At 44.1% G+C, this 26563-nt stretch overlaps 1 long non-coding RNA gene across 1 annotated transcript in view; it reads left to right on the top strand.

Annotated features, from left to right (window-relative positions):
- Positions 1–7759: 7759 nt before the first annotated feature.
- The window catches only part of LOC129868195 (uncharacterized), a 63126-nt gene continuing 44322 nt past the window's right edge, over positions 7760–26563 (top strand). Inside the window, exons 1-3 of the long non-coding RNA XR_008761732.1 lie at positions 7760–8005; positions 16242–16342; positions 17076–17158. This is a non-coding gene — a long non-coding RNA (uncharacterized LOC129868195). The remainder of the gene's footprint in view (positions 8006–16241; positions 16343–17075; positions 17159–26563) is intronic.

A 26563-nucleotide genomic window follows, 5' to 3' on the forward strand; every position in this document is an offset into this window, starting at 1 on the left:
CGTTCCATCGGTCAACTGAAGTCAATGTAATTCTCCGGTAGGACCGTTATTCAAGATGTATGTTAACAACATTCTAAAGATTGATTCAGTACATCGTTTGACATGTTTCTACTGACTGTTATGGAACTTTTGGACATTTTGTCACGTTATAGTGGACGCGCTTTGTGACTTTGGTTAGCGCGTTTGGTAAACAATTCCAAAGTAGCTAATTGGACATAAATAACGGACATTATCGAACAAATCAAGCATTTATTGTGGACCTGGGATTCCTAGGACTGCATTCTGATGAAGTTCATCAAAGGTAAGGAAACATTTATCATGTATTTTCTGGTTTCTGTTGAGTCCAACATGGCGGCTAATTTGGCTATTGTTCTGAGCTCTCAGATTATTGCATGGTTTATTTTTCCGTAAAGTTTTAAAAAAATCTGACACAGCGGTTGCATTAAGGAGAGGTATATCTATAATTCCATGTGTATAACTTGTATTATCATCTACATTTATGATGAGTATTTCTGTTGAAACGATGTGGCTATGCAAAATCACTTGATGTTTTTGGAACTAGTGAATGTAACGTGCCAATGTAAACTCAGATTTTTTTATATAAATATAAACTTTATCAAACAAAACATGCATGTATTGTGTAACATGAAGTCCTATGAGTGTCATCTGATGAAGATAATCAAAGGTTAGTGATACATTTTATCTCTATTTCTGCTTTTTGTGAAAGCTATCTTTCGCTGGAAAAATGGCTGTGCTTATTGTGGTTTTGTGGTGACCTAACATAATCGTTTGTAGTGCTTTCGCTGAAAAGCATATTTCAAATCGGACACTTTGGTGGGATTAACAACAAGATTACCTTTAAAATGATATAAGACACATGAATGTCTGAGGAATTTTAATTATGAGATTTCTGTTGTTTGAATTTGGCGCCCTGCACTGTCACTGGCTGTTTTCATATCATCCCGGTGACGGGTTTGCAGCCATAAGAGGTTTTTAAGGGGAAGTGCATCTAAAATTCCATGGATAACAGTTGTATCTTTTAGCAATGTTTATTATGAGTATTCCTGTAAATTGATGTGGCTCTCTGCAAAATCAAAGGATGTTTTGTGACTTCTGAACGTAAGGCGCCAATGTAAACTCAGATTTTTGGATATAAATATGAACTTTACCGAACAAAACATACATGTATTGTGTAACATGAAATCCTATGAGTGTCATCTGATGAAGATCATCAAAGGTTAGTGATTAATTTTATCTATATTTCTGCTTTTGTGAATCCTCTCTTTGGCTGGAAAAATTGCTGTGTTATTCTGTGAATAGGCACTCACCTAACATAATTGTTTGCTTTGCTTTCGTCGTAAAGCCTTTTTGAAATCGGACACTGTGGCTGGATTTATTTATCTTTAAAAGGGTGTAAAATACATGTATGTTTGAGGAATTTTAATTATGGGATTTATGTTGTTTTGAATTTGGCGCCCTGCATTTTCACTGGCTGTTGAAGAGGTGGGACGCTAACGTCTCACGTACCCTAGAGAGTCTTTAGGGCTAGGCTGTTTTCCTAACCACTTGACCTGACCAGTAACAACTATGGTCTTTAGCTCTAGCCTAGTTATAACACATCAGCAGTGCTGTACATTGAACCAGTCTAGAGACATGTATAAGGTGACACGTGTTTATCCCCCCCCAAAAATAGAACAATTCTGATGCCATATTGTATCCCTCTGTAAATCACAGGGCCAGAAGTGGGAGAAACCAATTATGTGGTGTGACAGAATAAGCTCCCCACTGGCACAGGAGAGGAAATACAAATCCTCCCGCCTCTCCTCCCCTCCTCTGAGGATAATCCCATTTGGGAGGCATTATCTTAGTGTTTTGTCATTGATTTCTATGATTGATCTGTCCCCCTGGGCGGCAGTGACTTCCTCTTGATTTAAAACCAATTACATGATGATGATCTATCCGAGTAAGGATGCTGGGAAGCCAACCTGCCTCCGTGGGCCCAGCCAGGAGAGAGTGGGCCAATGGGATAAATCACCAGTCTATCGATCTATTTCCCCTCTTCACTTCTGTTCTGTGGCTTGCTGAATCGTGATGCCTCTCTGTCCTAGATGCCTTTCAGTCCTGAAATGACTGCTTGCTTACGTATGTTTGTTTGTTTTATTTGTTTGTGTGGACTAAAACAGTATGGAAAGTCACATATGTGTGTCAAATCAAACTTGATTTAAAGTACAATTAAAACATTTTAATACAACTCTAGACACAATACAATTAAATAAAAGACAACGTGAGATCAAGCCAAGGCAACTTGTTCACTTTCAACTTTCAACTGGACAGTAACTGAAACATGCAGCTACAAACCCAGAGCAAGCAGTAGACTGCATCAGACTGCATCAGACTGCATCAGACTGCATCAGACTGCATCAGACTGCAGTAGACTGCATCAGACTGCAGTAGACTGCATCAGACTGCATCAGACTGCATCAGACTGCATCAGACTGCAGTAGACTGCAGTAGACTGCATCAGACTGCAGTAGACTGCATCAGACTGCACCAGACTGCATCAGACTGCATCAGACTGCATCAGACTGCAGTAGACTGCATCAGACTGCATCAGACTGCATCAGACTGCATCAGACTGCATCAGACTGCAGTAGACTGCATTAGACTGCAGTAGACTGCATCAGACTGCATTAGACTGCATCAGACTGCATCAGACTGCATCAGACTGCAGTAGACTGCATCAGACTGCATCAGACTGCATTAGACTGCATCAGACTGCATCAGACTGCATCAGACTGCAGTAGACTGCATCAGACTGCATCAGACTGCAGTAGACTGCATTAGACTGCATCAGACTGCATCAGACTGCATCAGACTGCATCAGACTGCATCAGACTGCATTAGACTGCATCAGACTGCATCAGACTGCATCAGACTGCATCAGACTGCAGTAGACTGCATCAGACTGCATCAGACTGCAGTAGACTGCATTAGACTGCATCAGACTGCAGTAGACTGCATCAGACTGCATCAGACTGCAGTAGACTGCATTAGACTGCATCAGACTGCATCAGACTGCAGTAGACTGCATCAGACTGCATTAGACTGCATCAGACTGCATCAGACTGCATCAGACTCCATCAGACTGCATCAGACTGCAGTAGACTGCATCAGACTGCATCAGACTGCAGTAGACTGCATTAGACTGCATCAGACTGCATCAGACTGCAGTAGACTGCATCAGACTGCATTAGACTGCATCATACTGCATCAGACTGCAGTAGACTGCATTAGACTGCATTAGACTGCATCAGACTGCATCAGACTGCATCAGACTGCAGTAGACTGCATTAGACTGCATTAGACTGCATCAGACTGCAGTAGACTGCATTAGACTGCATCAGACTGCATCAGACTGCATTAGACTGCATCAGACTGCATCAGACTGCAGTAGACTGCATTAGACTGCATTAGACTGCATCAGACTGCAGTAGACTGCATTAGACTGCATCAGACTGCATCAGACTGCATCAGACTGCAGTAGACTGCATTAGACTGCATTAGACGGCATCAGACTGACATGCCAGTGGAGATTGTAAACTCCTGTGAGTTGATGTATTTTGTAATATCTCTCCAGTGAGTATTTGGAACACTCCAGTCTGAAATCCCACTTGATCTGATATACATAAAAATTAATCCTGGATTAACACAAAGCCTGTTTATTGCTTCTCTGCTTTATTGAATGCCAAATAATCACACATTACTGTTGATGCCATAGTCCCCAGACTCCCACGACAGCCTTCAAGCTAATCAAAAATAACTGTGTTACTTAACAACAGATTTCTATCTCTCTCGCTATATATACAGTACCAGTCAAACGTTTGGACACACCTACTCATTCCTGGGTTTTCTCTTTATTTGTACTATTTTCCACATTGTAGAATAATAGGGAAGACATCGAAACTATGAAATAACACATATGGAATCATGTAGTAAGCAAAAAAGGGTTAAACAAATCAAAATATATTTTATATTCGAGATTCTTCAAAGTAGCCACCCATTGCCTTGATGACAGCTTTGCACACTCTTGACATTCTCTCAACCAGCTTCATGATGTAGTCACCTGGAATGCATTTCAATTAACAGGTGCGCCTTGTTAAAAGTTAAAAGTTGTGGAATTTCTTTCCTTCTTAATGCATTTGAGCCAAACAGTTGTGTTGTGAAAAGGTAGGGGTGGTATACAGAAGATAGCCCTAAATTATGGCAAGAACAGCTCAAATAAGCAAAGAGAAACAACAGTCCATCATTACTTTATTAAGACATGAAGGTCAGTCAATGCGAAAAATTTCAAGAACTTTCAAAGTTTCTTCAAGTGCAGTCATAAAAAACCATCAAGTATTATGATGAAACTGGCTCTCATGAGGACCACCACAGGAAAGGAAGACCCATAGTTACCTCTGCTGCAGAGGATAAATTCATTAGAGTTACCAGCCTCAGAAATTGCAGCCCAAATAAATGCTTCACAGAGTTCAAGTAACAGACACATCTCAACATCAACGGTTCAGAGGAGACTGCGTGAATCAGGCCTTCATGGTCGAATTGCTGCAAAGAAACCACTACTAAAGGACATCAATAGGAAGAAGAGGCTTGCTTGGGCCAAGAAACACGAGCAATGGACAGGAGTCACTGCCGCCCAGGGGGACAGATCAATCATAGAAATCAATGACAAGACTGGTGGAAATCTGTCATTTGGTCTGATGAGTCCAAATTTGAGATTTTTGGTTTAAACCGGCGTGTCTTTGTGAGACACAGAGTAGGTGAACGGATCATCTCTGCATGTGAGGTTCCCACCGTGAAGCATGGAGGAGGTGTGATGGTGTGGGGGTGCTTTGCTGGTGACACTATCAGTGATTTATTTAGAATTCAATGCACACTTCACCAGCATGGCTACCACAGCATTCTGCAGCGATACGCCATCCCATCTGGTTTGCGTTTAGTGGGACTATCATTTGTTTTTCAACAGGACAATGACCCAACACACCTCCAGGCTGTGTAAGGGCTATTTGACCAAGAAGGAGAGTGATGGAGTGCTGCATCAGATGACCTGGCCTCCACAATCATCCGACCTCAACCCAATTGAAATGATTTGGGGTGAATTGGACCGCAGAGTGAAGGAAAAGCAGCCAACAAATGCTCAGCATATGTGGGAATTCGTTCAAGACTGTTGGAGAAGCATTCCTTTTGAAGCTGGTGAGAGAATGCCAAGAGTGTGCAACGCTGTCATCAAGGCAAAGGGTGGCTACTTTGAAGAATCTCAAATATAAAATATATTTTGATTTGTTTTTTGCTTACTACATGATTCCATTTGTGTTATTTCATAGTTTTGATGTCTTCACTATTATTCTACAATGTAGAGAACAGTAAAAATAAAGAAAAACCCTTGAATGAGTTGGTGTGTCCAAACGTTTGACTGGTACAGTATGTATATATGTACTACTCTTCAAAAGTTTGGGGTCACTTAGAAATGTCCTTGTTTTTGAAAGAAAAGCACCGGTCTTAACGGCAACAGTGAAGACGCAACTCCCGGATGCTGGCCTTCAAGGCAGAGTTGCAAAGAAAAAAACATATCTCTCTCCAGTGTCTGTGTTCTTTTGCCCATATTAATCTTTTATTTTTATTTTCCAGTCTGATATTTCTTTGCAACTCTGCCCAGAATGCCAGCATCCCGGGGGTCGCCTCTTCACCGTTGACTGGTGTTTTGCGGGTACTTTTTAATGAAGCTGCCAGTTGAGGACTTGTGAGGCGTTTGTTGCTCAAACTAGATACTCTAATGTACTTGTCCTCTTGCTCAGTTGTGCACCGGGGCCTCCCACTCCTCTTTCTATTCTGGTTAGAGCCAGTTTGCGCTGTTCTGTGAAGGGAGTAGTACACAGCATTGTACGATTATACTTGGCAATTTCTCGCATGGAACAGCCTTCATTTCTCAGAACAAGAATAGACTGACGAGTTTCAGATGAAAGTTATTTATTTCTGGCTATTTTGAGCCTGTAATCAAGCCCACAAATGCCGATGCTCTAGATACTCAACTAGTCTAAAGAAGGCCAATTTTATTGCTTCTTTAATCAGTAAAACAGTTTTCAGCTGTGATAACATAATTGCAAAAGGGTTTTCTGATGATCAATTAGCCTTTTAAAATGATAAACTTGGATTAGCTAACACAACGTGCCATTGGAACACAGGAGTGATGGTTGCTGATGATGGGCCTCTGTACGCCTATGTAGATATTACATGTAAAATCTGCAGTTTCCAGCTACAATAGTCATTTACAACATTAACTACGTCTACACTGTATTTCTGATCAATTTGATGTTATTTTAATGGACAAGGACATTTCTAAGTGACCCCAAACTTTTGAACGGTGGTGTATATATATTTTTTATGAGATGACACATGTTCTTCAGATTTTTGTTCATAGCTTTAGAAATCATACAAACAAAACATTCACCTTGCATTCACCCCAGGGTGTGGTGTAACCGGGGACCTCGTGGCAACCCGGGACTCGCTTGTGGCAACATCGGCACTCATACAAACAAAACATTCACCTTGCGTTCATTCCAGGGTGTCATAACAACCCGGGACTTGTGGCTTTGTGGCAACATCGGCATCCATAGATGATCTTACCTCCAAATCATACAGCTCAGATTAACATTTACATTTCCCGCCTGGGTGCAGCTTCTGCAGCTTTTTGAAGAAAGTCACATTTTTCAAAATCATTTGAGAGCATCCATTTATCCGGGTCCAAATTGATGTCAATTACAGAATGTTTATTGTCTTTTTACTTCGTATATTTACTTAATATTGCATGCTCTTTCACCACACTGCCTCCCCATAGTCCTGTATATTTAATGGTACTCCAGTCTGTGTGTCTCAGTGTTTTTATATCCTCCTGGGCACACACCTGTTGAATCAACATTGTTTCCACATCATTTCAAATTACACTGAACCAACGTGGAATAGATGTTGAATTGATGTCTGTGCCCAGTGGGAGGCCATGTCCCAAATATCTCTCCTTTCTCCCAAAGTGTGCACTTGTTCACTTTTCTTCACTGATTTGAAAGGAAATTACTGGTATAAGATATATTTTTTATTTGAACTATGCCTAGTTCAAATAAAAAATGTATCTTATACCAGTCAGAACCGGGAAAAAAATCTTATTTACAATGATGGCGTACCCCAACCAAGCCACCGTATGGGACTCCCAATCACAGCTGGTTGTGATACAGCTTGGAATTTAAACATGGTCTGTAGTGATGCCTCTAGCACTGAGATGCAGTGCCTTAGACCGCTGCGCCACTTGGGAGCACTATGGTGGAAGCTCCCTCTATCCCATGCCTCTAACAATCCAATGTCTTTTGATTTGTGTGAAGTAGTGAATGAGTGTACACTTCAGGAGAAAGGAGATATTATTGGGATGCACCCCTAGTGGTACTACAGCTGATACCTCCACTCTCTAAGTTCTTTAAAACATGGGGTCTCCTTCCACGCCTTTCTATGTCACCGCTAACCTGTATTCTCCAACTGAGCAGGAAATCAAATTCTCTTAATTATATGCTGTACGGACGGCTGTGTGTTAAATACCCGTTCCTCAAACCTTAGGGTGTCTTTTAGAATACATTAGCACCGCATGGAGTATGAGTCAGAGCCCATTTGTTCATGCTGAGCGGGAGGCGGAGATCCCATTTAGGTGAACCCAGTGCCGCCTCTCTGCAGTATTCCACTTGGTTTGGTCTTACTTGAGTCAACCGGGCCAGATTGTCAGAGGAACTCCCGGACCCCTGAATGGTGATTTGGAAAAAAGTAGCCGCCCCCTGCCCCCGAACCTGAATATCCCGCGGATCCAAGGGGTGCATAGAACAGAGACGAGACACAGCTACTCCGATATCATCCAGTCTTTCTCCACCAGCAAGGGTTGGTTTATTCATTTACCTGGGTACAGGATAAAAATGTGAGTTTATACGGTGTGACAGGTTTCAGACATACACAGCTGATTTCTTAATAATGTATGGCTGTGTTTGTGTTGGTGTTGGGCGGGAGTCAAGACAGGACAGGAGCTGTGTTCGAATACCCATACTAACATACTGTATACTACATACTTAATGAGTACAGTATATACTACATATTATATACTATTAGTTAATTTTAGTATACTGTAAACGAACAGTATTCTTTCAGTTGAGCGTATTAGCGCTTCGGCCTGTCTACCGGAAGTTGATGCTGTTGCTATGCAACCTCTTGCTAGCTTGTTAGCATAACAAATGACTAGCTAGACATTTTACAATTTCGGGTGTGTCGTTAATTCAATCTGGAGTGCCAGAGTGCACAAATCCAGAGCATTGTCAGATTGCCCGTTGGTAAATTCAGAGTGTTTCGCTCTCAGAGCGCACACTGGACGGTCTGGCCGAGGACTTAGGTTGATCCGAACCTTCTGACCTCACAACGGCAGTCAAGCACCCAAGTTAACTGGGTATCGTTGGCTAGCTTGCTAGCTATTTCCAGACACAAATGAGACAACAACTCACTCTGACCATTTTACTCGCGCTTGGTAATGCTGTTTTCATGTTATCCAGAGTGTTGGTGACTGTAACTGTGGCTACGGCAACAATTTAATTACGCTTGTTTTTGTCAACGTTTACTGACACCTGCCATATTCAAATATTCAACGGGTGTTGAGTGTTCGTAAATCCATCAGTTATTCTGCGCTCTGGCACACTCAGACAAGAGTGCTCTGAAATTGGAGTAGATAGCAAGAATGAACAATGTCCATTGAGAACTCACAATGACTATACCACTTAGCTTAGAATGACGTGAATAATTAAATCAATAAACATTGGGTAGTTAGTTAGATAGCATATAGTTAATATACTGTCTGACAAGTTCGAAGTATTAGTTGCCAACTAACGTTAGGACGGTAACTAGCCTCTACGGGATCAGTGTCCCTATACCTGGACAGTTGAGCTAACGCGCGCTAATGTGATTAGCATGATGTTGTAAGTAACATCCAACTTTCCAGGACATAGACATGTCTTATATGTTCAGCAAGCTTAAATTCTTGTTAATCTAACTGCACTGTCCAATTTTCAGTAGCTATTACAGTGAAAAAATACCATGCTATTGTTTGAGGAGAGTGTACAACAACAAAAAACTTTTATCACGGCACTTGGTTTGATACATTCACCTCTGAAGGTAAATGATGTACTTATATTCAGTAATCTTGCTCTGATTTGTCATCCTGAGGGTCCCAGAGATAAAATGTAGCATGGTTTTGTTTGATAAAATCGATTTTATATTCAAATGTAGGAACTGGGTTCTAAAGTTTGAACCCCTACTGTTTCTGTGTCATTACTTTATTATATTGCTCAACATTTTCTTAACATTTGTCATAATTAGTTAAAGCAATGAATTTGTATCTGCTCTCGTCGGACTTCGGCTGCATATTTTCCTCCATTTTCTTCAAATCTGAAAATGTTGTGAAGCCACACCCATTTTCTGAAGAATTGCATTATGGGCCCTAAAAGCACAGAAATAGTGTCCACTTCTTGTATACTTTGTATTTTGGCCTATTTAGTACGACATCCGGGAACTTTTGGCATGCTAACTACATCTATACTATGATCAATAAGCATACTACATACTGAATTTACATCACAAATAGTACGATTAGTACGGACAGAGCTAGGGAGTCAGGAGGAAGACATAGGCTGCGTCCCAAATGGCATCCCATTCCCTATGTAGTGCACTAAATACAGTATATGGAATAGGGTGATATTTGGGACACATCCATGCTGAGTAAGCCGTCCCAGCAGGGCACCACAGGGTCAGTTTGTTAAGCATACCACCGAAGAGATACATGCTCCAACGTCCCAAAACGGTGTGTTTCCTGGTCACTTACAGAGATAGGATGTCAGCAATGCAGGATGGTTTGTGGAAGAGAATTTGTACAGTCGCGAAAGGCTTGAATCATAACGTCAGCAAACTGTTTCTGGTTCACGCTCAGCCTTCATCTGCCAAAACAAGTCCTGGATTAATGTAGGCTTAACATCTTTACGTAATTTGAATGTCTAGAGTGAAGAGAGGGTCACTTTATAGTCGTAGTTGGCACAGCTACAGCTAAATTTCATTCCATTATTATATCCAACAGATTCTTCCAATCATATTAATGCGTTCACACTAAACCAGAGACAGACGTTTATAATTATAATAGGCTACCAAACAAACCAACAGAAACTCTGGTGCCAGAAATCAGACTGTTTGATACATGGGCTGTGGAGGAAGTACTTTATTCAGAGACAGTAAAAGCAAAAATCACATTAGTCATCTACTCCGTTGAGACCGTTAAAAACAAATATAATGTATAAATTATCTCTTGTCTTTTGTCTCCTGTGTATCCAGCAACAGCTCAGACTCAGACTCATTCTCTTAAAAGCCATAAAGCTCTAATATGGGTCTCCTAATACAGCCTGGTTTCAAACACTAGACGTAACATAGTAAATGTAAATCCGGGACAATGAAATTAGTTTGATATGTTATTTGTTATGTTTACATAAGATAGAACGTTACTTGAGGTGAAAACACAAGTAGGGTAGTTGGTCGGACATATAATGCGAATGTCTAGCAACCCGAAGGTTGCGTGTTCAAATCTCATCACGGACAACTTTAGCATTTTAGCAACTTTGCAACTACTTACTACTTTTGAACTACTTTGCAACTACTTAGCATGTTAGTTAACCCTTCCTCTAACCCTAACCTTAACCATTTAACCTAACTCCTAACTCCTAACTCTAACACTAAGCTTAAAACCCTTTAACGTAATTCCTAACCCTAACCTTAACCTTAACCCCAAACCCTAACCCCTAGCCTAGCTAATGTTAGCCACCTAGCTAACGTTAGTGACCTAGCCACCTAGCTAACGTTAGCCAGAACAAATTGGAATATGTAACATATCATACATTTTGCAAATTTGTAACATATTGTATGAATTGCAATTTGTAACATATCATAGAAATTGTAATTTGTAACAATTCATACAAAATGGATGATTGACATCAACAAATTAGTACATAACATACAAAATGTAACATATCATACTAACTGGAGTGTCCCGGATTTTTTTTTTTAGGGGTGGATCAGCTTAATATTGCGGAAAGATTGTTGGTTCGATCAATGTAATTGTCTGCATCATTTTCAATCCCCCATATCTTTTTGGGGGATAAATATATACCTAATATATTACTTAAAAATCATACAATGTGATTTTCTGGATTTTTTTTTAGATTTCGTCTCTCACAGTTGAAGTGTACCTATGATAAAAATGACAGACCTCTACATGCTTTGTAAGTAGGAAAACCTGCAAAATCGGCAGTGTATCAAATACTTCTTCTCTCCACTGTATATCCATATACATATGCATACATATACACATATATACATACACATACCTATATAGATATACATATATTTTTTTAGAATATACCTTTATTATTCCACGCAAACCGTACCACCCTTCCCCCAATTGGAGTAAACTACTAAACAATAACACTTAGGCTTCTACCTTCAGTTTATACATATTATACACATTTTACAGACATTATATTTTGTTTGTTTTTAGTCCTTCCTCTATTTCTGATGTCCATCCAGTTTGATTTCTATTTGTAACTGCTATTTCACAAAATTTCTGAACCTATATATATTTTACAATGTGTCCCAGATTTACATTTACTATGTTACGTCTACCCCTGAGTCCAGGTTGCCCAGTTGCTCATTGAACCTTGAGACAGAAGAGAAGAGGACAGAGTAAGTAATTTTTGCAATAGACAGAAAGAAATTGTTCCTCATTTAGCTTTTTTGCTGAACCTTGGGAGAACAGAAAAAGACACTTCATTAGGCTTCTTTTTAATAGGCCCATCTATCTAAATCAGATATGGGCCTTAATGGTGGCTCTCTATTATTTATATTTGATAAGGAGTATTTAAAATCCAGACTCATCGTCAGCCATTGAACCTGGCATTTCAAGCAAGTGTTCCAAGCACTGTCCTCTGTCAAAGTGGATTATTAAACTTTAATAATCTGCCCGGAGAGTCCATTTTCCCCCCATGTGATTGCGAAAAGGAAAAAAGCCAGACTAAAAAGGGAAACATTTCTTACCCATTGAGAGGTCAGCCTCCTGAGCTTGAGTTCCTCCGGCAATATGAGAGCCGGTGAGCGGTTTGAAAATAGTCTCAGTGGGATCTCAGTTGAATGTAGGAGATGGCATCATTTAAAGGCTGCTGGCTTTGAGCCTGGGGCCCTGGCTGAACTCACTGAACCCTCTACCAGTCTACCTCCTCCAGGGGCCAGGTGCACCAACCGCCACTGTCTTCAGAGTACAGTGGTTCAGGGTCGCCTCAGAGCATGGAACTCTGGGATATGTGGCTGACTGGCTGACCTGTTATCCATGCTTGAGTAAACATGGAGTTTTTAGAGAAAACTCTTTGGACTATAGTAAGTAAGCTTTGTACGAGCCAGAACGGCTCATAGGGCAGTAGCCTATCTCCTGTTTCTGTAATGTGAGGAATCTTTTGGCTATACTTTCACTGTGTTATCAAGCATGCATGTTAAAGAAGGAATAACCTGTCTTGGTAGTGAATGGCCTAACAAAGAAAGAGTTCAAAGTTCAATTTGTGGCTCCAGCTCAGAGCATTTTATGTAGCCAGCCTGGCACGAATATAAGAAAATCATCTGAACTCATACTATGTTATAAAACAGTGTCAATACAGTATTGTAAAATACATACACATTTTTCCATAAAAATGACTGCCGTTATTTGAATTTTGAATTAAGTAGAACATTCCAATGGCCTCTGGTTTCAGGGCAGTGGCCTATCTCCTAGCTATTTGGCCTCTCTGTAAACTGGGCCTTAGTACCATTGACATGATCAGATCATACACAAAGAAAACAGACCCAGTGTTATTGATAGACAAAAATACATGATGGCTTATTATAAATACTAATAGCATTCTCAACCAACTGCAATTTGTTTCTTAATTACCGATGTGGTGGTTTCTGTTCTGTAGCCTTGGTCTGTACAGGGGCAAAGAATCCTCTTCAGCATGTAGAATTACCTTGGAAACCAACTTCATTACCGAATGCATGCAATTCAATTTGAGGTAGTTAACATTCATGTAATCCTATTTGATTTCTGTGGTATATCAACTAAAGTACACATGAAAACATCCCTTTAATTGATTCTCCTTTCTCTATAGTTGGTAAATGTAGGAGACTTCGCTGGCAATCAGATCTCTAAGAGACTGCTAGTGTTTTTATAGCACATAGATTTATCATAATCCCTGGATTCAAATGTAATTTGTGTTATCTCTGCAATACTCTCTCCTCCATTATTATTTTAAACCACTTTAATTAATTAATTTAAACCACATTAATTACTATGGGCTTCTTTTGTTATTCATTAGCTTGTATTTCCATATAATGAGTACCCCTTAACTCTCCCAAAATGAAAAGTAACAGGAGATTCATCAAATAAATGGGATGTTTTCTCTTTCTTTCTTTCATTCTTTCTTTCATTCTTTCTTTCTTTCTTTCTTTCTTTTCTTTCTTTCTTTCTTTCTTTCCCAACATTCACTTCCGCTGGCCCTTTCTTTCACACTGTTCTTCAACTCCTGTTGGGCTTCTTTTTTTAAATCACTTTCCTTCCCTCCTTCCCTCCCCAGTACAGTACTGACTTGATTGAAATGTGAATATTTTATACCTATGAATAATTCAGCTGATTGTAAACAGCGTTTAAACGCTCCTGTCCTCTATGTTCACTGGGGTGTCCTTGAATGGGACATACGAGGAGTTTCATTCCAAATCGATATATATCCAAATTCAGAAATGTAAATGAGCTTTTATTGTTTAAAGAAGTTATGAAAGAGGTTTGTTCACTGACAGACAATTACTTTATTTGTTTGAAATCTATCACCTGATGATTTCATTTCAGAGATACAAATAATCATGTTTTGTTGCAAAATGCTATATCCCCTTCACTCTCAGGAAAATAAGTAGTACTTCTAGGTTTTTAAAATAATATTCTTTGACAAATTACAACATTTTTAATAAAGAACTGTACAAATGATACATTAATGACATCAATATTAAAAAAACGTTTTTAAAACATGAATCAATACAGTAATATGACATATGCATGTAAAATATTTATACAGTATTTGACATTTTAATCATTTAGCAGATGCTCTTATCCATAGAGCACTTAGACAATTAGTCCATTCGTTTTAAGTTGGCTAAGTAAGACAACCCCATATCACAGTCAAATATTTGAACATTCCATTCCAGCTAAACGATGGATATATAGCATTTTGCAACAAAACCCATTTAATTACACATCTAAAATCTATGAATAAAAAATGTGAGAAATGCAATAAGAGGTTGCACTTTTTTAGTTGGAGTGAGAATAAGAAGTTTCTGATTGAAACTGGGTTGAATAACTACTGCAGGTCTTACTAGGCTGACAGTGAGATGATATGCAAAGATAAGTATTTAACTGTGCAAATCCTTTCAAAGCAATCAATAGCAGGTAATTGAATGGTGAAGTAACATGTTGGTAGTGTTTTACTTCCAAATGAACTGGTTTGGTCCAGTTAATAAAGGATGTAAATTACCAGACAGTTTCCACATAGTCGCACCAGTACCTCAAAAACAATTCAGATGCCAATGATTACATGTGGTGAATATATTTATTTCATAACATAACCTTGCAAACCAAGGGAGTACTTACATGATTCTGAAAGAAAATCTATACTCCACCTATATCTGTAATTTGCATATTGGAATTAGAAATATTGAAATAGTAAACAGTGCGAGAAAATGGGATGCAGTCATTATGGAATTGGATATTAGAGACATATAGTACTGTGTGAGCACCACTGACTTTTAATGCAGTTTTGATATAAAAGTCTAATACTCACTCTGCCTCTATGAGAGAGGGGACTCACATGCTGACTAGACCGGGCACGCGTATGCGTCCAAGTGCGCCATCGTGCGCATGTTCATTTTGTCCATCCACACCAGACGCGATCAGGACATGCAGGTTGAAATATCAAAACAAACTTTGAACAAACAATATTAATTTAGGGACAGGTCGAAACTCATGTAACATTCATGGCCATTTAGCTAGCTAGCTAGCTGTTGCTAGCTAATTTGTGCTGGGATATAAACATTGGGTTGTTATTTTACCTGAAATGCACAAGGCCCTTTTTTCTGAATCTTTGGAGAGTTTTAACCCATTTTGAGTCACACATGTGTTCTCTACTCCAACAATTCATCCACAGATTAAAGGGGGAAACTAGTTAGTTTCTAGTAATCTCTCCTTCAGTCTTCGTCTTCTTCTTCTTCTCCTGTGGACTTTATATGGCGATTGGCAACATGTGTATGTATGCGTACATTTATTTTGCAACACTTGCGCACGTAACGCTAGTGGTGTGGTCAGCATGTCAGAAGCAGTCAGTCAATCTCTGCTCAGTGGGAGCTGAAGGAATCACAGGTTTTCACAAGCAACAGTTCTGCTCAGGGGGTTTGCATTGGCACTGTGTTCAGACTGGCCAAGTGCATTCCCTACCCTCTTTAAGCTCTCTCTTTCTTTCAGTGTGCTTGTGCACCTTGTTCACCTTGAGGTGAAGTAGAGAGTAGAGTAGGGTAGAGTGAGGGGGAGGCAGACAGAGAAAGAGAGCTTGAGAGTGAGCAAGAGAGAGAGACCCTGAGAGAGAGAGAGCAATAGAGAGATGCAGTTTATGGGGAGATATTCAAACAGCTGAACAATCCAGAGCCAAGAGTTCATACTATTTATGACTCATACATGTATAGGAGAGAGAGGGGGAAAAAGAGAGCAATCGCAACAGCAGGTGAAAGACGGAGAGCTAAGAAAGAAGGAGAGAGAGCTGTGAAAGAAGGCGAGAGCCAAAAGGCAAAGAGAAGAAGAATAGTGATATGAACTTGTGCTCCATTAATACAATGGACAGGTTACCACTCACCAGCCAATCGATGCCTTTAATCCTCATACAGGCTGTTTGCTATGCTGGGCCTCTTCACGCTGTTCACCTATGCTCAGTTTCCACCACTGCTTAAGAAAGATGGTCAACAAAACCAATTAACCTTTTCTGAGCTCCTCTCCGTCTCTTGCCTCCCCCATTCAGTGGCTGACACTCTGGAGTCCCTGAGAGAGTGACCAGGACAACCTGTATGTGCCACTCCTGAGGGTCTACAGAGTAAGGATGGACTGGTAAAACTAGACCAGGTGAGAATTTAGAAGTAGGGACCAACCATAATCTAAAATCTGATATTCAAAGTCTATCAGCAGGTCAGGATGTGATCTCTGTATAGACAGCGTGGTCTCAGAGCTTTTCGTATGATTATGTACGTAAATCAGTGGTTTTCTGGCTGGCTGTGTAGATGTACAACACGAATGTCTAGCAATCCAAAGGTTGAGGGTTTGAATCTCATCATGGGCAACTTTAGCATTTTAGCTAATTACTAGCTCTTCAACTACTTACTAGTTTTTAGCTACTTTGAACTACTTAGCATGTTAGCTAACCCTTCCCCTAACCTTAACCACTTCAGCTAACCTTAACCTTAACCAGTTTAGCAAATCCTTCCCCTAACCCTAACCGTAACCCTCTAACCTATCTACTAAATGTAACCCTAAACTTAACCCCTAACCCCTAGACCAGCTAACGCTAGCGAGCTAGCTAATGTTAGCCACCTAGCTAGATTTTGTAACATATAATCCAAATTTTAATTTGTAACATATCATACGAAATGGGTGATGGACATCCACAAATTGATACATAGCATACTTAATGTAACATATCATAGTAAATAGAGTGTTTCAGAATTACGAAGAGAATAATACAAAATACTCTGAGACCAGGTTGGTATAGAGGGTATGGTATGTGTGGTACATTTCTCTTTACAGATGGTGTGGTAGCAGCTATAGACCCAACGATGACAAAGCTTCTATTTTCACACAGGGACTCATAGCACTGTTACCCCTTTCATCCGCAGACTGGGAGGAAGTGATAGACGTGATAGATGGAGAGACTGGAACAGACAGGTGGGTGGAAGTTTGGCAGAGGGAGAGAAATGCGGCTGGAGATGACAGCTTCAGTCTAACACACAGCAGAGTGTGAATTACACAGACAGACTCATGAGAAGAGTCAGAACACTAATGGAATAGCACCTGACAGAAGCTGATAAAGGAATTGCCAGGGTGCCAACTGTGAGCTACAGTGTCTTCAGAAAGTATTCACATCCCTTGACTTTTTCCACATTTTGTTGTGTTACACCCTGAATTTAAAATGGATTCAATTGCGATTTTGTGTCACAATACCCCATAATGTCAAAGTGGAAAATGTTTTTTAGACATTTTTACAAATTAATAAAAAATGAAGCTGAAATGTCAATAAGCTTTCAACTCCTTAGTTATGACAAGCCAAAATAAGTTCAGGAGTAAAAATGAGCTTAACAAGTCACATTGCATGGACGTCGCATGGACTCACTCTGTGTGCAATAATAGCGTCTAATAAAAATGTTTAATGACTACCTCATCTTTGTACCCCAGACATACAATTATCTCTAAGGTCACATCACTGAGTACAACTTTTCATGTGTTCAGTCATGTGTTCAGTCATGTGTTCAGTCATGTGTTCAGTCATGTGTTCAGTCATGTTCGGATGCTACAGACGTTCGGACGCTACAGATGTTTTCGTGAGAAGACCTATTTTCGGGACGTCTCGTGGTCTGACAAACACCGCTCTAGCTCTGTTACCTTTCACCTTTCACAGCACCGCTCTAGCTCTGTTACCTTTCACCTTTCACAGCACCGCTCTAGCTCTGTTACCTTTTACAGCACCGCTCTAGCTCTGTCACCTTTCACAGTACCGCTCTAGCTCTGTCACCTTTCACAGTACCGCTCTAGCTCTGTCACCTTTCACAGCACCGCTCTAGCTCTGTTACCTTTCACAGCACCGCTCTAGCTCTGTGACCTTTCACAGTACCGCTCTAGCTCTGTCACCTTTCACCTATCACCGCACCGCTCGAGCTCTGTTACCTTTCACAGCACCGCTCTAGCTCTGTCACCTTTCACAGCACCGCTCTATCTCTGTTACCTTTCACAGTACCGCTCTAGCTCTGTCACCTTTCACAGCACCGCTCTATCTCTGTTACCTTTCACAGTACCGCTCTAGCTCTGTCACCTTTCACCTTTCACAGCACCGCTCTAGCTCTGTCACCTTTCACCTTTCACAGCACCGCTCTAGCTCTGTCACCTTTCACAGCACCGCTCTAGCTCTGTCACCTTTCAAAGCACTGCTCTAGCTCTGTCACCTTTCACAGCACCGCTCTAGCTCTGTCACCTTTCACAGCACCGCTCTACCTCTGTCACCTTTTTGACAGCACCGCTCTGGCTCTGTCACCTTTCACAGCACCGCTCTATCTCTGTTACCTTTCACAATACCGCTCTAGCTCTGTCACCTTTCACAGCACCGCTCTAGCTCTGTCACCTTTCACCTTTCACAGCACCTCTCTAGCTCTGTCACCTTTCACCTTTCACAGCACCGCTCTAGCTCTGTCACCTTTCACAGCCCCGCTCTAGCTCTGTCACCTTTCACAGCACCGCTCTAGCTCTGTCACCTTTTTGACAGCACAGCTCTGGCTCTGTCCCCTTTCACAGCACCGCTCTAGCTCTGTCACCTTTCACAGCACCGCTCTAGCTTTGTCACCTTTCACAGCACCGCTCTAGTTCTGTCACCTTTCACAGCACCGCTCTGGCTGTGTCACCTTTCACAACACCGCTCTAGCTCAGTCACCTTTCACAGCACCGCTCTAGCTCTGTCACCTTTCACAGCACCGTTCTAGCTCTGTCACTTTTCACAGCACCGCTCTAGCTCTGTCACCTTTCAGAGCACCGCTCTAGCTCTGTCACCTTTCACAGCACCGCTCTGGCTCTGTCACCTTTCACAGCACCGCTCTAGCTCTGTCACCTTTCACAGCCCCGCTCTAGCTCTGTCACCTTTCACAGCACCGCTCTAGCTCTGTCACCTTTTTGACAGCACAGCTCTGGCTCTGTCACCTTTCACAGCACCGCTCTAGCTCTGTCACCTTTCACAGCACCGCTCTAGCTTTGTCACCTTTCACAGCACCGCTCTAGTTCTGTCACCTTTCACAGCACCGCTCTGGCTGTGTCACCTTTCACAACACCGCTCTAGCTCAGTCACCTTTCACAGCACCGCTCTAGCTCTGTCACCTTTCACAGCACCGTTCTAGCTCTGTCACCTTTCACAGCACCGCTCTAGCTCTGTCACCTTTCAGAGCACCGCTCTAGCTCTGTCACCTTTCACAGCACCGCTCTGGCTCTGTCACCTTTCACAGTACCGCTCTAGCTCTGTCACCTTTCACAGCACCGCTCTAGCTTTGTCACCTTTCACAGCACCGCTCTAGTTCTGTCACCTTTCACAGCACCGCTCTAGCTTTGTCACCTTTCACAGCACCGCTCTAGTTCTGTCACCTTTCACAGCACCGCTCTAGCTCTGTCACCTTTCACAACACCGCTTTAGTTCTGTCACCTTTCACAACACCACTCTAGCTTTGTCACCTTTCACAGCACCGCTCTAGCTCTGTCACCTTTCACAGCACCGCTCTAGTTCTGTCACCTTTCACAGCACCGCTCTAGCTCTGTGAAATTTCACAGCACCGCACTAGCTCTGTCACTTTTCACAACACCGCTCTAGCTCTGTCACCTTTCACAGCACCGCTCTAGCTCTGTCACCTTTCACCGCACCGCTCTAGCTCTGTCACCTTTCACAGCACCGCTCTAGTTCTGTCACCTTTCACAGCACCGCTCTAGTTCTGTCACCTTTCACAGCACCGCTCTGGCTCTGTCACCTTTCACAGCACCGCTCTAGCTCAGTCACCTTTCACAGCACCGCACTAGCTCTGTCACTTTTCACAACACCGCTCTAGCTCTGTCACCTTTCACAGCACCGCTCTAGCTCTGTCACCTTTCACCGCACCGCTCTAGTTCTGTCACCTTTCAAAGCACCGCTCTAGTTCTGTCACCTTTCACAGCACCGCTCTGGCTCTGTCACCTTTCACAGCACCGCTCTAGCTCAGTCCCCTTTCACAGCACCGCTCTAGCTCTGTCACCTTTCACAGCACCGTTCTAGCTCTGTCACCTTTCACCGCACCGCTCTAGCTTTGTTTCCTTTCACAGCACCGCTCTAGCTCTGTCACCTTTCACCTTTCACAGCACCGCTCTAGTTCTGTCACCATTCACAGCACCGCTCTAGCTTTGTTACCTTTCACAGCACCGCTCTAGCTCTGTCACCTTTCACCTTTCACAGCACCGCTCTAGTTCTGTCACCTTTCACAGCACCGCTCTAGCTTTGTCACCTTTCACAGCACCGCTCTAGTTCTGTCACCTTTCACAGCACCGCTCTAGCTCTGTCACCTTTCACAGCACCGCTCTAGTTCTGTCACCTTTCACAGCACCACTCTAGCTTTGTCACCTTTCACAGCACCGCTCTAGCTCTGTCACCTTTCACAGCACCGCTCTAGTTCTGTCACCTTTCACAGCACCGCTCTAGCTCTGTCAAATTTCACAGCACCGCACTAGCTCTGTCACTTTTCACAACACCGCTCTAGCTCTGTCACCTTTCACAGCACCGCTCTAGCTCTGTCACCTTTCACCGCACCGCTCTAGTTCTGTCACCTTTCACAGCACCGCTCTAGTTCTGTCACCTTTCACAGCACCGCGCTGGCTCTGTCACCTTTCACAGCACCGCACTAGCTCTGTCACTTTTCACAACACCGCTCTAGCTCTGTCACCTTTCAAAGCACCGCTCTAGCTCTGTCACCTTTCACCGCACCGCTCTAGTTCTGTCACCTTTCACAGCACCGCTCTAGTTCTGTCACCTTTCACAGCACCGCTCTAGCTCTGTCACCTTTCACAGCACCGCTCTAGCTCAGTCACCTTTCACAGCACCGCTCTAGCTCTGTCACCTTTCACAGCACCGTTCTAGCTCTGTCACCTTTCACAGCACCGCTCTAGCTCTGTCACCTTTCACAGCACCGCTCTAGCTCTGTCACCTTTCACAGCACCGCTCTAGTTCTGTCACCTTTCACAACACCGCTCTAGTTCTGTCACCTTTCACCGCACCGCTCTAGCTTTGTTACCTTTCACAGCACCGCTCTAGCTCTGTCACCTTTCACCTTTCACAGCACCGCTCTAGTTCTGTCACCTTTCACAGCACCGCTCCAGTTCTGTCACCTTTCACCGCATCGCTCTAGCTTTGTTACCTTTCACAGCACCGCTCTAGCTCTGTCACCTTTCACCTTTCACAGCACCGCTCTAGTTCTGTCACCTTTCACAGCACCGCTCTAGCTTTGTTACCTTTCACAGTACCGCTCTAGCTCTGTCACCTTTCACCTTTCACCGCACCGCTCTAGCTTTGTTACCTTTCACAGCACCGCTCTAGTTCTGTCACCTTTCACAGCACCGCTCTTGTTCTGTCACCTTTCACCGCACCGCTCTAGCTTTGCTACCTTTCACAGCACCGCTCTAGCTCTGTCACCTTTCACCTTTCACAGCACCGCTCTAGTTCTGTCACCTTTCACAGCACCGCTCTGGCTCTGTCACCTTTCACAGCACCGCTCTAGCTCAGTCACCTTTCACAGCACCGCACTAGCTCTGTCACTTTTCACAACACCGCTCTAGCTCTGTCACCTTTCACAGCACCGCTCTAGCTCTGTCACCTTTCACCGCACCGTTCTAGTTCTGTCACCTTTCACAGCACCGCTCTAGTTCTGTCACCTTTCACAGCACCGCTCTGGCTCTGTCACCTTTCACAGCACCGCTCTAGCTCAGTCACCTTTCACCGCACCGCTCTAGCTTTGCTACCTTTCACAGCACCGCTCTAGCTCTTTCACCTTTCACCTTTCACAGCACCGCTCTAGTTCTTTCACCATTCACAGCACCGCTCTAGCTTTGTTACCTTTCACAGCACTGCTCTAGCTCTGTCACCTTTCACCTCTCACAGCACCGCTCTAGTTCTGTCACCTTTCACAGCACCGCTCTAGCTTTGTCACCTTTCACAGCACCGCTCTAGTTCTGTCACCTTTCACAGCACCGCTCTAGCTCTGTCACCTTTCACAGCACCGCTCTAGTTCTGTCACCTTTCACAGCACCACTCTAGCTTTGTCACCTTTCACAGCACCGCTCTAGCTCTGTCACCTTTCACAGCACCGCTCTAGTTCTGTCACCTTTCACAGCACCGCTCTAGCTCTGTCAAATTTCACAGCACCGCACTAGCTCTGTCACTTTTCACAACACCGCTCTAGCTCTGTCACCTTTCACAGCACCGCTCTAGCTCTGTCACCTTTCACCGCACCTCTCTAGTTCTGTCACCTTTCACAGCACCGCTCTAGTTCTGTCACCTTTCACAGCACCGCGCTGGCTCTGTCACCTTTCACAGCACCGCTCTAGCTCAGTCACCTTTCACAGCACCGCACTAGCTCTGTCACTTTCACAACACCGCTCTAGCTCTGTCACCTTTCACAGCACCGCTCTAGCTCTGTCACCTTTCACCGCACCGCTCTATATCTGTCACCTTTCACAGCACCGCTCTAGTTCTGTCACCTTTCACAGCACCGCTCTGGCTCTGTCACCTTTCACAGCACCGCTCTAGCTCAGTCACCTTTCACAGCACCGTTCTAGCTCTGTCACCTTTCACAGCACCGCTCTAGCTCTGTCACCTTTCACAGCACCGCTCTAGCTCTGTCACCTTTCACAGCACCGCTCTAGTTCTGTCACCTTTCACAACAACGCTCGAGTTCTGTCACCTTTCACCGCACCACTCTAGCTTTGTTACCTTTCACAGCACCGCTCTAGCTCTGTCACCTTTCACCTTTCACAGCACCGCTCTAGTTCTGTCACCTTTCACAGCACCGCTCTAGCTTTGTTACCTTTCACAGCACCGCTCTAGCTCTGTCACCTTTCACCTTTCACAGCACCGCTCTAGTTCTGTCACCTTTCACAGCACCGCTCTAGCTTTGTTACCTTTCACAGCACCGCTCTAGCTCTGTCACCTTTCACCTTTCACCGCACCGCTCTAGCTTTGTTACCTTTCACAGCACCGCTCTAGTTCTGTCACCTTTCACAGCACCACTCTTGTTCTGTCACCTTTCACCGCACCGCTCTAGCTTTGCTACCTTTCACAGCACCGCTCTAGCTCTGTCACCTTTCACCTTTCACAGCACCGCTCTAGTTCTGTCACCTTTCACAGCACCGCTCTAGCTTTGTTACCTTTCACAGCACCGCTCTAGCTCTGTCACCTTTCACCTTTCACAGCACCGCTCTAGTTCTGTCACCTTTCACAGCACCGCTCTAGCTTTGTTACCTTTCACAGCACCGCTCTAGCTCTGTCACCTTTCACCTTTCACCGCACCGCTCTAGCTTTGTTACCTTTCACAGCACCGCTCTAGTTCTGTCACCTTTCACAGCACCACTCTTGTTCTGTCACCTTTCACCGCACCGCTCTAGCTTTGCTACCTTTCACAGCACCGCTCTAGCTCTGTCACCTTTCACCTTTCACAGCACCGCTCTAGTTCTGTCACCTTTCACAGCACCGCTCTGGCTCTGTCACCTTTCACAGCACCGCTCTAGCTCAGTCACCTTTCACAGCACCGCACTAGCTCTGTCACTTTTCACAACACCGCTCTAGCTCTGTCACCTTTCACAGCACCGCTCTAGCTCTGTCACCTTTCACCGCACCGTTCTAGTTCTGTCACCTTTCACAGCACCGCTCTAGTTCTGTCACCTTTCACAGCACCGCTCTGGCTCTGTCACCTTTCACAGCACCGCTCTAGCTCAGTCACCTTTCACCGCACCGCTCTAGCTTTGCTACCTTTCACAGCACCGCTCTAGCTCTTTCACCTTTCACCTTTCACAGCACCGCTCTAGTTCTTTCACCATTCACAGCACCGCTCTAGCTTTGTTACCTTTCACAGCACTGCTCTAGCTCTGTCACCTTTCACCTCTCACAGCACCGCTCTAGTTCTGTCACCTTTCACAGCACCGCTCTAGCTTTGTCACCTTTCACAGCACCGCTCTAGTTCTGTCACCTTTCACAGCACCGCTCTAGCTCTGTCACCTTTCACAGCACCGCTCTAGTTCTGTCACCTTTCACAGCACCACTCTAGCTTTGTCACCTTTCACAGCACCGCTCTAGCTCTGTCACCTTTCACAGCACCGCTCTAGTTCTGTCACCTTTCACAGCACCGCTCTAGCTCTGTCAAATTTCACAGCACCGCACTAGCTCTGTCACTTTTCACAACACCGCTCTAGCTCTGTCACCTTTCACAGCACCGCTCTAGCTCTGTCACCTTTCACCGCACCTCTCTAGTTCTGTCACCTTTCACAGCACCGCTCTAGTTCTGTCACCTTTCACAGCACCGCGCTGGCTCTGTCACCTTTCACAGCACCGCTCTAGCTCAGTCACCTTTCACAGCACCGCACTAGCTCTGTCACTTTCACAACACCGCTCTAGCTCTGTCACCTTTCACAGCACCGCTCTAGCTCTGTCACCTTTCACCGCACCGCTCTATATCTGTCACCTTTCACAGCACCGCTCTAGTTCTGTCACCTTTCACAGCACCGCTCTGGCTCTGTCACCTTTCACAGCACCGCTCTAGCTCAGTCACCTTTCACAGCACCGTTCTAGCTCTGTCACCTTTCACAGCACCGCTCTAGCTCTGTCACCTTTCACAGCACCGCTCTAGCTCTGTCACCTTTCACAGCACCGCTCTAGTTCTGTCACCTTTCACAACAACGCTCGAGTTCTGTCACCTTTCACCGCACCACTCTAGCTTTGTTACCTTTCACAGCACCGCTCTAGCTCTGTCACCTTTCACCTTTCACAGCACCGCTCTAGTTCTGTCACCTTTCACAGCACCGCTCTAGCTTTGTTACCTTTCACAGCACCGCTCTAGCTCTGTCACCTTTCACCTTTCACAGCACCGCTCTAGTTCTGTCACCTTTCACAGCACCGCTCTAGCTTTGTTACCTTTCACAGCACCGCTCTAGCTCTGTCACCTTTCACCTTTCACCGCACCGCTCTAGCTTTGTTACCTTTCACAGCACCGCTCTAGTTCTGTCACCTTTCACAGCACCACTCTTGTTCTGTCACCTTTCACCGCACCGCTCTAGCTTTGCTACCTTTCACAGCACCGCTCTAGCTCTGTCACCTTTCACCTTTCACAGCACCGCTCTAGTTCTGTCACCTTTCACAGCACCGCTCTAGCTTTGTTACCTTTCACAGCACCGCTCTAGCTCTGTCACCTTTCACCTTTCACAGCACCGCTCTAGTTCTGTCACCTTTCACAGCACCGCTCTAGCTTTGTTACCTTTCACAGCACCGCTCTAGCTCTGTCACCTTTCACCTTTCACCGCACCGCTCTAGCTTTGTTACCTTTCACAGCACCGCTCTAGTTCTGTCACCTTTCACAGCACCACTCTTGTTCTGTCACCTTTCACCGCACCGCTCTAGCTTTGCTACCTTTCACAGCACCGCTCTAGCTCTGTCACCTTTCACCTTTCACAGCACCGCTCTAGTTCTGTCACCTTTCACAGCACCGCTCTGGCTCTGTCACCTTTCACAGCACCGCTCTAGCTCAGTCACCTTTCACAGCACCGCACTAGCTCTGTCACTTTTCACAACACCGCTCTAGCTCTGTCACCTTTCACAGCACCGCTCTAGCTCTGTCACCTTTCACCGCACCGTTCAAATTCTGTCACCTTTCACAGCACCACTCTAGTTCTGTCACCTTTCACAGCACCGCTCTGGCTCTGTCACCTTTCACAGCACCGCTCTAGCTCAGTCACCTTTCACAGCACCGCTCTAGCTCTGTCACCTTTCACAGCACCGTTCTAGCTCTGTCACCTTTCACAGCACCGCTCTAGCTCTGTCACCTTTCACAGCACCGCTCTAGCTCTGTCACCTTTCACAGCACCGCTCTAGTTCTGTCACCTTTCACAACACCGCTCTAGTTCTGTCACCTTTCACCGCACCGCTCTAGCTTTGTTACCTTTCACAGCACCGCTCTAGCTCTGTCACCTTTCACCTTTCACAGCACCGCTCTAGTTCTGTCACCTTTCACAGCACCGCTCTAGCTTTGTCACCTTTCACAGCACCGCTCTAGCTTTGTTACCTTTCACAGCACCGCTCTAGCTCTGTCACCTTTCACCTTTCACAGCACCGCTCTAGCTCTGTCACCTTTCACAGCCCCGCTCTAGCTCTGTCACCTTTCACAGCACCGCTCTAGCTCTGTCACCTTTTTGACAGCACAGCTCTGGCTCTGTCCCCTTTCACAGCACCGCTCTAGCTCTGTCACCTTTCACAGCACCGCTCTAGCTTTGTCACCTTTCACAGCACCGCTCTAGTTCTGTCACCTTTCACAGCACCGC

This window comes from Salvelinus fontinalis, chromosome 13, assembly GCF_029448725.1.
Source record: "Salvelinus fontinalis isolate EN_2023a chromosome 13, ASM2944872v1, whole genome shotgun sequence".
NCBI lineage: Eukaryota > Metazoa > Chordata > Actinopteri > Salmoniformes > Salmonidae > Salvelinus > Salvelinus fontinalis.